Source organism: Choloepus didactylus, chromosome 13, assembly GCF_015220235.1.
Source record: "Choloepus didactylus isolate mChoDid1 chromosome 13, mChoDid1.pri, whole genome shotgun sequence".
Taxonomy (NCBI): Eukaryota; Metazoa; Chordata; class Mammalia; order Pilosa; family Megalonychidae; genus Choloepus; species Choloepus didactylus.
This window is the reverse complement of record NC_051319.1, coordinates 3,146,190-3,158,852: the sequence shown is the minus strand read 5'-3', so window position 1 is coordinate 3,158,852 and position 12,663 is coordinate 3,146,190. Positions and strand designations below refer to the sequence as shown.

At 38.6% G+C, this 12,663-nt stretch overlaps 1 protein-coding gene across 7 annotated transcripts in view; it reads right to left on the bottom strand.

The window, feature by feature from the left end:
* Positions 1–12,663, bottom strand: part of MAST4 (microtubule associated serine/threonine kinase family member 4) — a 674,031-nt gene that overhangs the window by 541,046 nt on the left and 120,322 nt on the right. Inside the window, exon 1 of one of the 7 annotated variants that reach the window (XM_037801734.1) lies at positions 3,566–3,794. The exons of the other annotated variants lie outside the window; for them this stretch is intronic. The gene's annotated coding sequence lies outside the window, so the exon portion shown is untranslated. Of the gene's footprint in view, positions 1–3,565; positions 3,795–12,663 lie in introns of those variants that run through there. 7 annotated transcript variants of the gene reach the window in all.

The following is a 12,663-nucleotide window of genomic DNA, read 5'->3' as shown; positions in this document are numbered from 1 at the left end:
AGGTGTATGGAAAGGCTTAAATGGAGAAAAAGGACATCAGGGGCAAACACTTTTGATTAATCACAACAACACTGTCCCTGGTTAGTAGAAATTATATTTTATAATGGATTTTTTTTCCTTTTCTTTGAACTATGTTGCTTCTTTCTAATCAACAGATGCATAAAATAAATTCCTTTTAGGGGAGCAATGCCTGGGAGCAATCCCAGAGCTTGGCAGTTCTCACCCTGTGGGGGAAAAGAAACAAAGATAAGAAGGACACAGACTACACCCACAGTCAGTTGATAAGAAAAGAGGAAGAATTAGGTCTCTGGCAAACAAAAATAAACCAATGCTTCTAACAGAAGTTTCTGCAAATAAAAAGATTCCATAACCTAGAGATGTTCCTCCAAAATTTTAACCTATTATTTTATACTAACAAAAATAGAGTAAAACTTTAGTAGAGACGTTCCAGTGAATACATCAGGCTCAGAAAAATGATGTGTGTCTGTATATATGCATCTGAAAAAAGAAAAATGAAGGGGAAAGAAAATGATTAGTGAGTACTGCCCCTCTAAGACAGTCAAGATGATACTACCGTATCCTTCTATTTTTCTCTTTTATCAATCAAAAGAATAAGAGTATTAATACTTTGAAGTTTGACTTTGAACATAACACCAGATATCATAGGTAGAACTTAAAACAAACATACAATATTTTTCTGCCTAAAAAAAAAATTCAAACATTGCTTCCTCTGACAGATCAGAATGAATTTGAATGCAAAATCACATTTCTATAATTAAAAATTAATAAATCCACAAAAGAGATGGGAAGAAACTAAACACAAAGCACTATTAGATGAACCAAAGCAGAGGTGGATCACACCAACACCAACGATTGCAAGTCCTGACTTTTAGGAAAGTAAAAAAGAGACAGCAGAGATCAGCACTTTTTCCCCCTTTTATTATTAAAGCCAAGGGAATCAAGCATACAGTGGGCAACTAGAAAAGCAGACTTTAAAAGAAGAAAGTCTGAAGGTTGAATCATTCACAGTGTACATGCCTGTAGGGCACCAAATTTTGGTGTAACACTTCAGTTTCTAAAGCTTAAAAATCTCTTTACTGCTACATCCATAGATACCAAAGGAGGCTCTGAGAGGCTAGGAATCACAAAGCCAGTAAGTCATACAGAAGGATGCAAACAGTCTGTGAATCTCTGTTCTACATATGGTGAAGCAGCACCAGCCTTAATACATGGACTTGGGACTGGGCTTACAGTTGTACTCAAACACAATATTCAGATATAAAATGAAGGCTATAAATGGAATTTAACTGAATTCATATATTTGAATATAAAATTAATTTTATAATAATCATAAAGAGAATTCTGTAGCGAGATAGTCAAAATGTCAATCTGGCCTTCAAACTTCGTTTTGATGCTTCAATGTCAAGCCCAAAACATACATTCTCTGGTACCTATAAGGTGAAGCAAGGAGCAATTATTAAGTTTCAGAAAACTGAAAATTAAAAAAAAAAAATGGAAACATGGCAAAATGTCAACACTAGGTAAATCTGGGTAGTATCTGTAATACTATTTTTGGTGTTTCTCTGGAAATGTGGAATATTTCATAATTTTAACAGGAAAGGGAAAAATTAAAGAATGTTACAGGAATTTCTATAAAACAGCCTCCTGCCAAAATATTTTGGAAGCCTTTGGAATAAAGAAGTAACAGACATAAAAGAAGAAACCTAAATTTGAAAAATAGTTGAAGTCCTAATAGAGAAAATAATAAGTTTTCTGTTCTGCATAGCCCACAATTATCTCTCAATGTAAATTCTTATTAGTATTTATCCCATTTTCTCATTATTTTGGTATTTCAGCATTTTTTAATGCTGTGGGGTTTTTTTCCCCTGACCAGACTGCCAGAACCCCCAGGAAATCAATTCACTTAGGGTCAAAGGAAATGCATGGAAAACTGCAACTCAAGGTTTTGGATGTTGTTACTGTTACTGTGTTAAATGATGAATGGCTAATAATGGGTTTACGACAGGCTGCCCACCTAAAATTTAACCATTCTCAAATGTACAGCTCACTGTCACCAAGGGAAAAGGAATATTTCCCACAGTACACAAAACAGAAGGCCAAGTACAGACAAAGGGTGAAACCAATAGCAAGCACATTCCTGATAAGGAGGTGGAACAGTCCTCATTGGCTTCTACACGCCAGGCACAATTTCCCTTTTATGGAAAGGGCAACTAAAGCTCAGAGTCTGCGGCTCATCCAAGGTCAGTTAGGTGTGATGGGCTTATACAACAGATTTTTTGCATAATTATGTGATTCCACCTTTCTGTTCCAGTTTGCTAATGCTGCCGTTATGCAAAATACCAGCAATTGATTGGCTTTTTATAAAGGGGATTTATTAGGTCACAAATTTATAGTCCTAAGGCCATAAAAGTACCCAAACTAAGGCATCAGCAAGAGGATACCTTCACTGAAGAAAGGCCGATGGCATCTGGAACACCTCTGTTAGCTGGGAAGGCATGTGACTGGTGTCTGCTGGTCCTTTGCTCCCAGGTTATGTTTCAAAATGGCTTTCTCCAAAATGTCTCTGGGCATCTGTCTTGGTTCCTCTCTCTCAGCTCCTGTGCATCCTTGCTTCTTTCTCCCAGGTTGTTTCTCTCTAAGCATCTGGGGGTCCTCTCTTAGCTTCTCCAGGGCAAACTCTGGGCTTCATCTCTTAGCTTAGCATCTCCAACATCTTTCTGTCCGCATCTCCAAGTATCTCTAAGCATCAGCAAGCATCTGGGTCTGTGTCAGCATTTAGCTTCTGTCTTAAATACTCCAGTGAACTAATCAAGACCCACCCTATATGGGCAGGGTCCACACCTCCATGGACATAATTTAATCAGACATTCCACACTAATCAACAGGCTGAGCAGTCTGCCCCACAAGACTGCATTAAAGAACATGGCTTTTCCAGGGGACATGATATATCCAAACCGCACACTTTCCAAACAAAAATTAAAGTGACTGAGAGCATGCTAAGATTCTGAGACACCCATTCAGTCCCCCACTTAATTCTTGTACTACGCAGTGTTAGTGATATTATCACCAACACCACTGGACTGATCAAGAAACAGAGGTTCAAAGTTAAGTTTGACCCCAGGAGGTCAAATTATGGTGGTTAAGCCAAGATGTTAACCTTACCTGCCAACTCCAAGACCAGCACCCTTCACAAATAATAAAAGCAAGCATGCTGTAGTGGCTGCACATCAGAGTCAAATTTGCAGAGCTGGGTTTGAATCTTACTTGGTAGTTGTGTGAACTCAAAAAAGACATGCAATTTCTTTGGATTTCAGGTTTCTCATGTAAACTGGATCTTTCAGCACCGTCATCTTCCCTCGAGGACCATATGTATGAATAGTCTAGGACATATGGGTCCTCGGATGGAAACCACTGTTCCTGTCAATGGTAACCTAGAATCTGTCCTTGTAATGACCCCTTCTTAAAGTTTCTACTGAGCACATCCTACACAAAAAAATAATAATGATAAAATAATCATCCTTATGACAAGAGTCCCATTGCTTACAGGAAATGTTGAAAAGCCTTCTTCTTGGGCTCCCAATGATGACTCTGCTCCCAGAGAATATACCCTTGTCCTTTGTCTCCAGCACTCCAGGATCTAACATTCTTCCACCAAGTGGCATCTTCTCCCCACTGGCAGCCCAACTCAAGCATGAGAAACACACAGCTGTGGCTCCACTGTTGGTCAGAAAGCTGGCTGGGCTAAGAGCCCAAGCTGACTCATAAGTGGCAAACTGGAGTCTGTTGTGTATTGTGTCATTCAGGTATTTCCGGTCCACAAAGAGACCAACATGTTCTAGCACTTTCAACATTAGTGACTATTTCATGAGAGTCTTGAGGAGGGACTGGAATTCAGGAGCAGAAGTCCTGCCCTCTTAGTGGTAGTATCTAAACAAGACAGGCAGGGGGGCCTCAGTTGGAGGGCCTCCCTGTGGGGAAGCAAGTCAAGGCACAGGAACAGGGCCTCACCGTCTGAATGTCCAGGAGAACCATGAAGCTTTCAGAGCTGCTGTGGGTATCATTATTAATAACAATTACAGTAACTACAGTAACTATAAATGGCTAGCACTGCATTTGTAGTTACTTGATTTACATCAGAGTATGAAGAATTTTAATTATTATTGCTATTATGTTTATTATTATACATTCAAGTGAGTCCTAAGAACAATGTTCTTATGGTCAAAACACTTATAGTCAGACTATGAGTAACTCAGCTATAGCTATTTATAAATCTAAGTCAGACCCTGCTGGATCATCACAGAGAGCTAAGCCCCTTTTTAACATAATGGAAATTATTAAAAAATGTCATGTCCGAAAAATGAAATGGACTAACTAAAGAAGAAGAGTGTTTATGAATCATTTGCTTGAGGATCTTATCAGATCATTTTAAGGAACAAAAAATCATTATTTCTCTCTTTCATCATTACTCAGTTAGAAACATTTTCCTGGGAAATTCTACATTTTTGCAGAATATCATTCAGGTAAAGGAAATTATAGACAATATTCCTTATAACAACCAACAAATGTTCCTTAAAAGAACATACAGGAAACTAAACAATAAATGCAAACAAAAATTTTGAAGAACACAAATGACGCAAACCATAAAAGTAAATATATAGCTTTAAATCAACTTACCTTGGACACTAAAAGATTAATTATAAACAACTTACAAAAAAAAAAGGACATACCGTATAATGTATCTTATTAAGCTCAAATGCTATTTCCTCTTCCCATGAATTTAAATTAAATATCAAATTATAACTCACTCTTCCATTTCACGTGGTATTGTGAATAAGGGATGGGTTTTGCACTTGGCGCTGTCCCCCAACTCACTTTGTGAGAGTTACTGAGCCCTCTCTGCCCCTAGCATGGATTAGTCATCATCACATGCATGGATTAGATCATCTAAGGACTGTTTTTTCCCTAAAGTCCTTTGTGCTATTGAGGATTAAAAAGACTCTGGGAAAAGCAGAACAATATTCCTCAAAGATAAGTCCCTGGATCAACTTAGTTAGAATCCCCTGGGGGCTTGTTAAAATGCAGATTCCTGGGCTATCCCTAGACTTTGGAAATTAATCTCAGGAGAGCACCCAGGAATCTGCATTTTAATCAAACTCCTCAGTTGATTCTTACACTGAGTACATTTTGAGACCCAACACAGCATAGAGTATCTGGTAATGCCATGGGGCTTTGGAATCTGACCACAGGAAAGTTAACTTTACCTCACTAAGTTTTGATTTCCTACTTATACATTAAGGATAATGATAACAGCTGCTTCCAAGAGGTATTAGATGATGCAAAATAATCTTCATAAAGCCTTCAACTCATTGCCCAAAGCAAGTACTCAAAAAGTGTTAGCTGTTATTATTACTATATGCAAAAGGACTTTGAATTTATTGGTTAATTTTGGTTGAGTGACTGACTAACTCCTTCATTACAGCACAATGAATATATTCTAGGGAACCATGGAAACATGTCTTCCGATTAAAAATCACAAAGCTTTGAATGCTCAGATTTTAAATAATACGTAATGGTAAATGCTAGGCATATGGCTATAAGAACACATTCTGAAAATGCAGTTCTGCAGTCAACTAGGTTTTCATTTCATAGCATCTTAAATGGAGGTGTCAAAGCTGACTCAGGGGAACTTTAAACTGTTCCTGTGAAACATTATTTGACTTTGCTGTCCAAAGTAACCACCACAGCATTCATCTGTATAATTATGTATTTGGCTCAGATTTTATTTTTATCATTTATATCTTTTGTTTTTATCTTTTTTAAAAAATCCCTATTTACTAGTAAAGCAGAGATTAGAAACACACGAGGGACTTTGGTAGAACTGAAGCAGCATATGTATTTAATTATGGTGAGGTTTCTAAAGTTAGCATTCTGAACATGCTCATGCTATACCTATTAAAATCAGAAAAAGGAAACTATAGGGACATGCAGACAGCAAACAATAAGTTGAATCTTTAGATGGTCTCAAATGAATTTGTGCATGCAGAATTTCAAATTGCTGCATGTAAATAACAAGCACAGGATCTGTCCCTTGAATCTCTGCTCTGCAGAGACAGCTTCAGGGACATTTCTGGAATGGATCTCCATCCAAGAAGTAGGTCCCCATAGGAACCATAACTCCAGAGAGGCAATTTCCATGGTTTGGGAGCACCAAACATTTACTGCTTGAGCCCAGATCAGGAAGCTCTATCACCCTCCTGCTGGGTTGAGTGAATCCCTCCTCCAGGGACCACCTCCCTGCACCCAGTGCCCCCCATCAGGGGCACTTCCTAAAATATATGAAGCTTCTTTCTGATGGTTCCCCTGGGTGGGGGGGTGAGCTCAGGATTCTTACATAGGGGAAGCGAAGACAAAAAAGACAAGAAAGGAGTATGAACAGAACGAGGGTGATAAACTGCAGGCTGTTAAGAATGGGAGAGTAGAACAGCAAGCACCTGATGGGATGAAGGAGAAGGAGCTTCCAAAAGAGACAAAGGATGGAACAGCAGCTCCAGGGTCAGCAAATTCTAGCCTATATGTAGCTTAAACCTGGAACACAGAACTATATGCAGAAGTAGCATTGTTAATTAAATAATAACAGCTATCAGTTACTAAACAGTTATTTCTTTACTGCTATGTTACTGAGTGCTTTGTATATACTATCTAATATAGTCTTTGTAACAACCCTAAGGTGAGTAGGTATTAGGATCCCCATCTCACCCATGACCAAAAAGAGGTTGAACACTCAGCATGCAGTAAGTACTTAATAAACTAATACTATTTTTCTGATAAGCAAATGATTCGACTCAACTGAATGTACTTTTAGAAGGAAGACTTTGGCATTCTAAGAGATACGGTATAAGAAAACTAGATATAAATGGTCAGGGAGAAAATGAGGTACTCAAGAAGTCTGTGTCTTCATCACAAAACTCTTGAACACACTAACCAAGGAACAAAATTACAATTTTGATGAAAACTAATCTATTTAAACCTTTTTCGTCTTCTTCTGTGCTGGAAATCACAAAAAACACACTGACCAATCTCATCCACCTGCAACATTCTTGCACATTTATAGAAAATAGGGATAAGCTGATGGTATTTGTATGTGTCAACGCTTCAGGTTCTTTTAAAAGTTTGTGACTCAAAATATTATGATCTTTGTATTTCTAAGACAGCTCACAGTTTCTGATTGCTTGAAGAATTCACACTAAAGCACAAACTCCATTTTATTTCCTGATTTGATTTTTTGTACACCAAATAAATGGCATTCCTGAGAATAATTAGTCTCCATTGGATGGAATAGGAGTGACTATAAATGGGCACAAGGGATGATTTTGGGGTGATAGAAATGATTCAGAATTAGACTGTTGTGATAGTTGTACAACTCTGTATATTTATTAAATATCATTAAATTGTACACTTAAAGTATCAGCAACACTCTGTTAGCAGATATCTAGAGAGTTCACTCTGGCAGGGAAAAAAAAAAAAAGCTATGCTTGTGCTGCTCCAATTTCCCTAAACCATTAGTCCCTATAATCCATTCAAACAATGAAATCTAGATACTACTCAAAACCTAAAGGGATTTTAATGGGAATGATCATCCTTTTCTCAGATATCATGTAAGACCTTCAATATTACCATGACTCTTTTTATTACACGATTTTTTAAACATATTTTTAAAGATGCTTATTCCATAAATTCTGTGCAAAGTAAGTTTAAAAATTAAAAAATCTTGCTGTGTTCCTTTTCTGAGAATCAAGCCTTCCTCAAAGCACCGAGGGAATTATTGAAAGACTGAGAACCTGCCCATGTCTCCCTAACTGCCTCACTGTCCCCACGCCCTCCTATGGGAAGTGCACTAATGAAAGGTGAGAGGAAGGAGCTGACAAGCACTATCCCCACCCCCCCACCCCATCCAGGAGGAAGCAGCCACAAGGATGTGCATCCCATAGTGTTCCAGTTTGCTAATGCTGCCGCTATGCAAAATACCAGAAATGGATTGGCTTTTATAAAGGGGGTTCATTTGGTTACAAAGTTATAATCCTAAGACCATAAAAGTGTCCAAGCCAAGGCATAAACATGTGTATACCTTCACTGGAGAAAAGACTTTGGCATCTGGAAAACCTCTGTTAGCTGGGAAGGCACGTGGCTGGCATCTGCTTGCTCCCAGGTTGCATTTCAAAATGGCATTCTCCAAAGTGTCTAAGCATCAGCCAATGTCAGGGGTCTGCAACTCCAAGCATCTCTGAGCTAAGCCAGCAAACCTCTTGGCCTGTCCCAGCATTTTTAAAGGACTCCAGTAAAGTGATCAAGACCCACGCTGAATGGGTGGGACCACATCTCCATGGAAATAATCTAATCAAAAGTTTCACCTACAGCTGGGTGAGTCACATCTCCATGGAAACAACCTAATCCCAATATCCCACAAGATTGGATTAAAGATCATGGCCCTCTGTGGGGGACATAAAATATCCAAATGGGCACACATAGCATAGGATCTATCCTCAAAATACAACCAAATTCTAGCCCCATAGCATGACTTCCTGGTCAAAGCCATGGCCATCTCTCTTCTGAACTGTTACAGCAGCCTCCTCACCTCACTGATCATCTTTCCCTGCAGTCAATTCTCAACATAGCAGCCAGATTCTTCCTATTACAAGTAAGTCAAATCATGTCACCCCTCGATCAAAACCTTGCAGTAGCTTCTCATCCACTCCGCACAAAAGCTTGAGTCCTGATAATCACCTCAAGGCTCTGCCTCACTGGGTCACTGATCTCTCTCTCCCATCTTTTCCCCAACTGCCCTGGCCCTCGTGGCTCACCCCACTGCACCACACTAACTTGTTTCTTCAAACATTACCCCATTTCAGGGCCTTTGCAGATACTGTTCTGCCTGGAGGGCTCTGGCCCTAGATACCCCAAAAGCTGACTCCCTCATGTCACCCTACCTGAAAGGCTTTCCCTGACCCACTTACATAAAATATCACCCACATGCACTCACATGCTGTGTCCCTCCACCTCATCTACTCTGCTTTATTTCACATCTTAGCACTCATACTACCTGAACGCTGACATATAATTAATTGTGTACTGCACATCTGGGATCTCTAATACCCCACACCCCAACTATCCCCAAACCTGGGTTGGACCCTGGCACACAGGAGGTGTGTAATAAATAGGTGGTGGTGGCGAGTGAACAAAACAAGAGGGAACCCAGCGTCAGAAAGGTGGGACCACCTGGGGTGAGATGCTCTGACCTGTGGTACAAGGACTGCCTCACTTTGCAGAAGGACAGTTCCACATACAATCCCGGAGGTCCAGCTACTGGAGGTCCAGCTACCGGGTGACATTCCTCCTCACCTCCTTATGAGCGAAAGAGGAAAATGGGCCAAGGAGCAAAGCAGCATTAGGGACTTTCTCGATCATGAAAATGTAAAGACTGCTCCTGGGAGTAGGATTCATTCATTGTCAGGACCCACAATTGTCTACCCTTCAATCTTCCCAGGAGCTAAAAACAGCATTTCTCAATGTTGACAAATCATAATCAAAATTATGAGCTCATTTTAATTGATGTACTATGAATTATTTTTATTAAAACTTATTTCAGGGAAGCACATAACACCTTTTAGAAAACTTTTATGGAAGTAAGTCCTGGTACTTAGCTAACTGGGGGAAAGCAGTCATCCTTCAAAACACTTCCATGGAGATTGTTACTGCGAAGGAGAGGCTAAGCCTACTTATAATTGTGCCTTAGAGTCACCTCCAGAGAACCTCTTTTGTTGCTCACATGTGGCCTCTCTCGCTAAGCCAACACTGCAGATGAACTCACTGCCCACCCCCCTACATGGGACCTGACTCCCAGGGGTGTAAATCTCCGCGGCAACGCAGGATATGACTCCTGGGGATGAGCCTGGACCCGGCATCATGGGATTGAGAAAGACTTCCTGACCAAAAGGGGGAAGAAAAATGAGACAAAATAAAGTTTCAGTGGCTAAGAGATTTCAAATGTAGTTGAGAGGTCATTCTGGAGGTTATTCTTATGCATTATATAGAAATCCCTTTTTAGTTTTTAGTGTATTAGAATAGCTAGAAAGAAATACCTGAAACTGTTTAACTGCAACCCAGCAACCTTTATTCTTGAAGATGACTGTATAACTATATAGCTTATATGGTGTGACTGATTATGAAAACTTTGTGACTCACACCCTCTATATCCAGTGTATGGACAGATGAGTAGAAAAATGGGGACAAAAAAGTAAATGAATAATAGGGGGATATGGGTTGTTTTGGTTGTTCTTTTTTACTTTCACATTTATTCTCACTTTTATTTATTTATTTATTTATTTTTGAGTAATGGGAATATTCAAAAAATGAATGGGGTGATGAACGCACAACTATATGATGATACTGTGAACTATGATAGTACACTTTGGATGACTGTATGATATGTGACTATACTTCAATAAAACTGCAAGAAAAAAAAAAAAAACCACTTCCTTGGTAAAAAATACTTTCCCAGAAACAGAAGTAAGAATTAAGATAAAAGTGAATGTAAACATCTTGGAACATTTTGAACTGTATATGAATTTAATATTTTAAAAATTTTAGTTTGAAAAGTCTCATGGTTTAGGTAAAGCAGGGTCCTCTGAGAGGTGATTATTAATATTTGTAGGGCATTTTCACTTTTTTTTTTTTTTTTAAACAACAACCTAGAGGCAGGTACGATCATCATTTCTACTTGGTACCAGAGCAGGCAGAGGCTAAGAAAGGTTAAGTGACTTGCTCAAGGCTGTGAATTCCCAGCATCAGAACTTGACCTTCATTCCTTCCTTTTCAAATCCAGTGCTCGTTCCATTACTTACATTGTGTTTATTAAAAATCAAGTGAAAGAAAGAAAGGAAGGAAGGAAGGAAGGAAGGAAGGAAGGGAGGGAGGGAGAAAGGGAGGAAAGAAAAGAAAGAAAGAAAGAGAAGAAAGAAAGAAAAGGGAGGGAGGGAGGGAGGAAGAAAAGCAGTTTTTGAAATGAGGGCCTAACTAAAGAAACATCTAAATTCAAATAGCAGTGGCCTTGAGCCCCTTGATCAGAAAACCAAAGCCTATGGTACTGCAAGAAACCAGAGAAATCTAATATACATAGGCTTATCTACCATGAGATACAGACCAGCAGGAAAAATCATTAAGTGAAAGTTAAATTAGATATAAAGAGGTAAAGCCCTCTATAAGGAGAGATCCTGGGATGCACCTATGAATTGCAAAAGGGAACAGAGGCAGAGTAACACAGAAGAAAACCACAGTACCACAAGACACCAACCAGCAGTGCCACAGTTCCTCAGAATGTATTTAAGATATAACTTATAGAAAAGCAAGTTGTATAATTTATGTCAACGATAATGAGAATCACTAACTACACATCCAACTTGTAGGGAAACAGCCAAGGTTTGGCCACTTACTGATATTCAAAACTTAAGTCAATCACCATTTGTTGAAACAAATATGTTCAAAATTTGCACTAGTAGTGACTTCAATAGGACAATATCAGTGTAAATGGCATTTTACAATGCAACACAAAAAACTGAAAACATACTTGTTAATCACAGTCATAAATCATTCCCAAGTTCTACTTCTCAGTATATTAATATTAATTTTTAAAGACATAAAGGACCATAAATAATTAAGTGATCCATTTTTTATCAATAAAAGAATACTTGAACATATTGTCCTGAAATTCTAATACACTAATATATTTGTATTTTTTTCATAACCTCATTTTCAGACAGGAAATTACATGCTCACAGTCAGTTTTGCTTCACACCAAAAGAGATGAACATTCAGAAGCAAAAGTTCACTTGAAGACATACTTCCATGCCAGAGAAGCCTGAGTCTGGGAAGAAGTGACTAGAAAGGCAAAGGTTGACATAAGCATTGCATTGAGAAGTTTAAAAGGAAAAATAAAGTAACAAATAGTTTAATTATTGATAAAGCCATCGAACAAGCAATTTTTTCTGCTTCTGTTTGATCATCTAGCCTAGAAAAATTCAGATAGACTGCCAATTTTAATAAGTTCTAACAAGAGTAACACAAAACTCAAACATTTATGCATATCATATCAAAATCCAAGGCTTAAGGGATTTCACCAAGATAGAAGACAATTTGAATATTTAAAAAGAAAGCGAGAGACAGAGAACACAACTTTGCAAGGGGCTAGGATGGAGAGAGAAAAAACCACCAGAAGGTTCTGTCATGAAATAGTAACAAATCTCTATAGAATATCTTAATTCTGAGAAATGCAATAGTAATATAAATCTGCTTTTCAAACTACAATTAATTATTCTCTTTGCACGCAATGGAGGAAACATAACCATTAGCTTCTATCTTAGCCCTAACAGCCTCATGCCACAAAAAAGGGAGGAGAGGGAAAGAGCTCAAGGCCACAGGGCCAAAAAGAAACCAGGCCACAGGTAATGATCAAAAATTGCTGCTGCAGCAACAGTGTAGCACCTATCATTTTTCCAGTTTCACAGTCACAGCTGCATGTTGATAACTGATACATTCATGCAAAAAATGTGCTGAGCACTACCAAGCACAAGTGGTACAAGTAGTGACTAG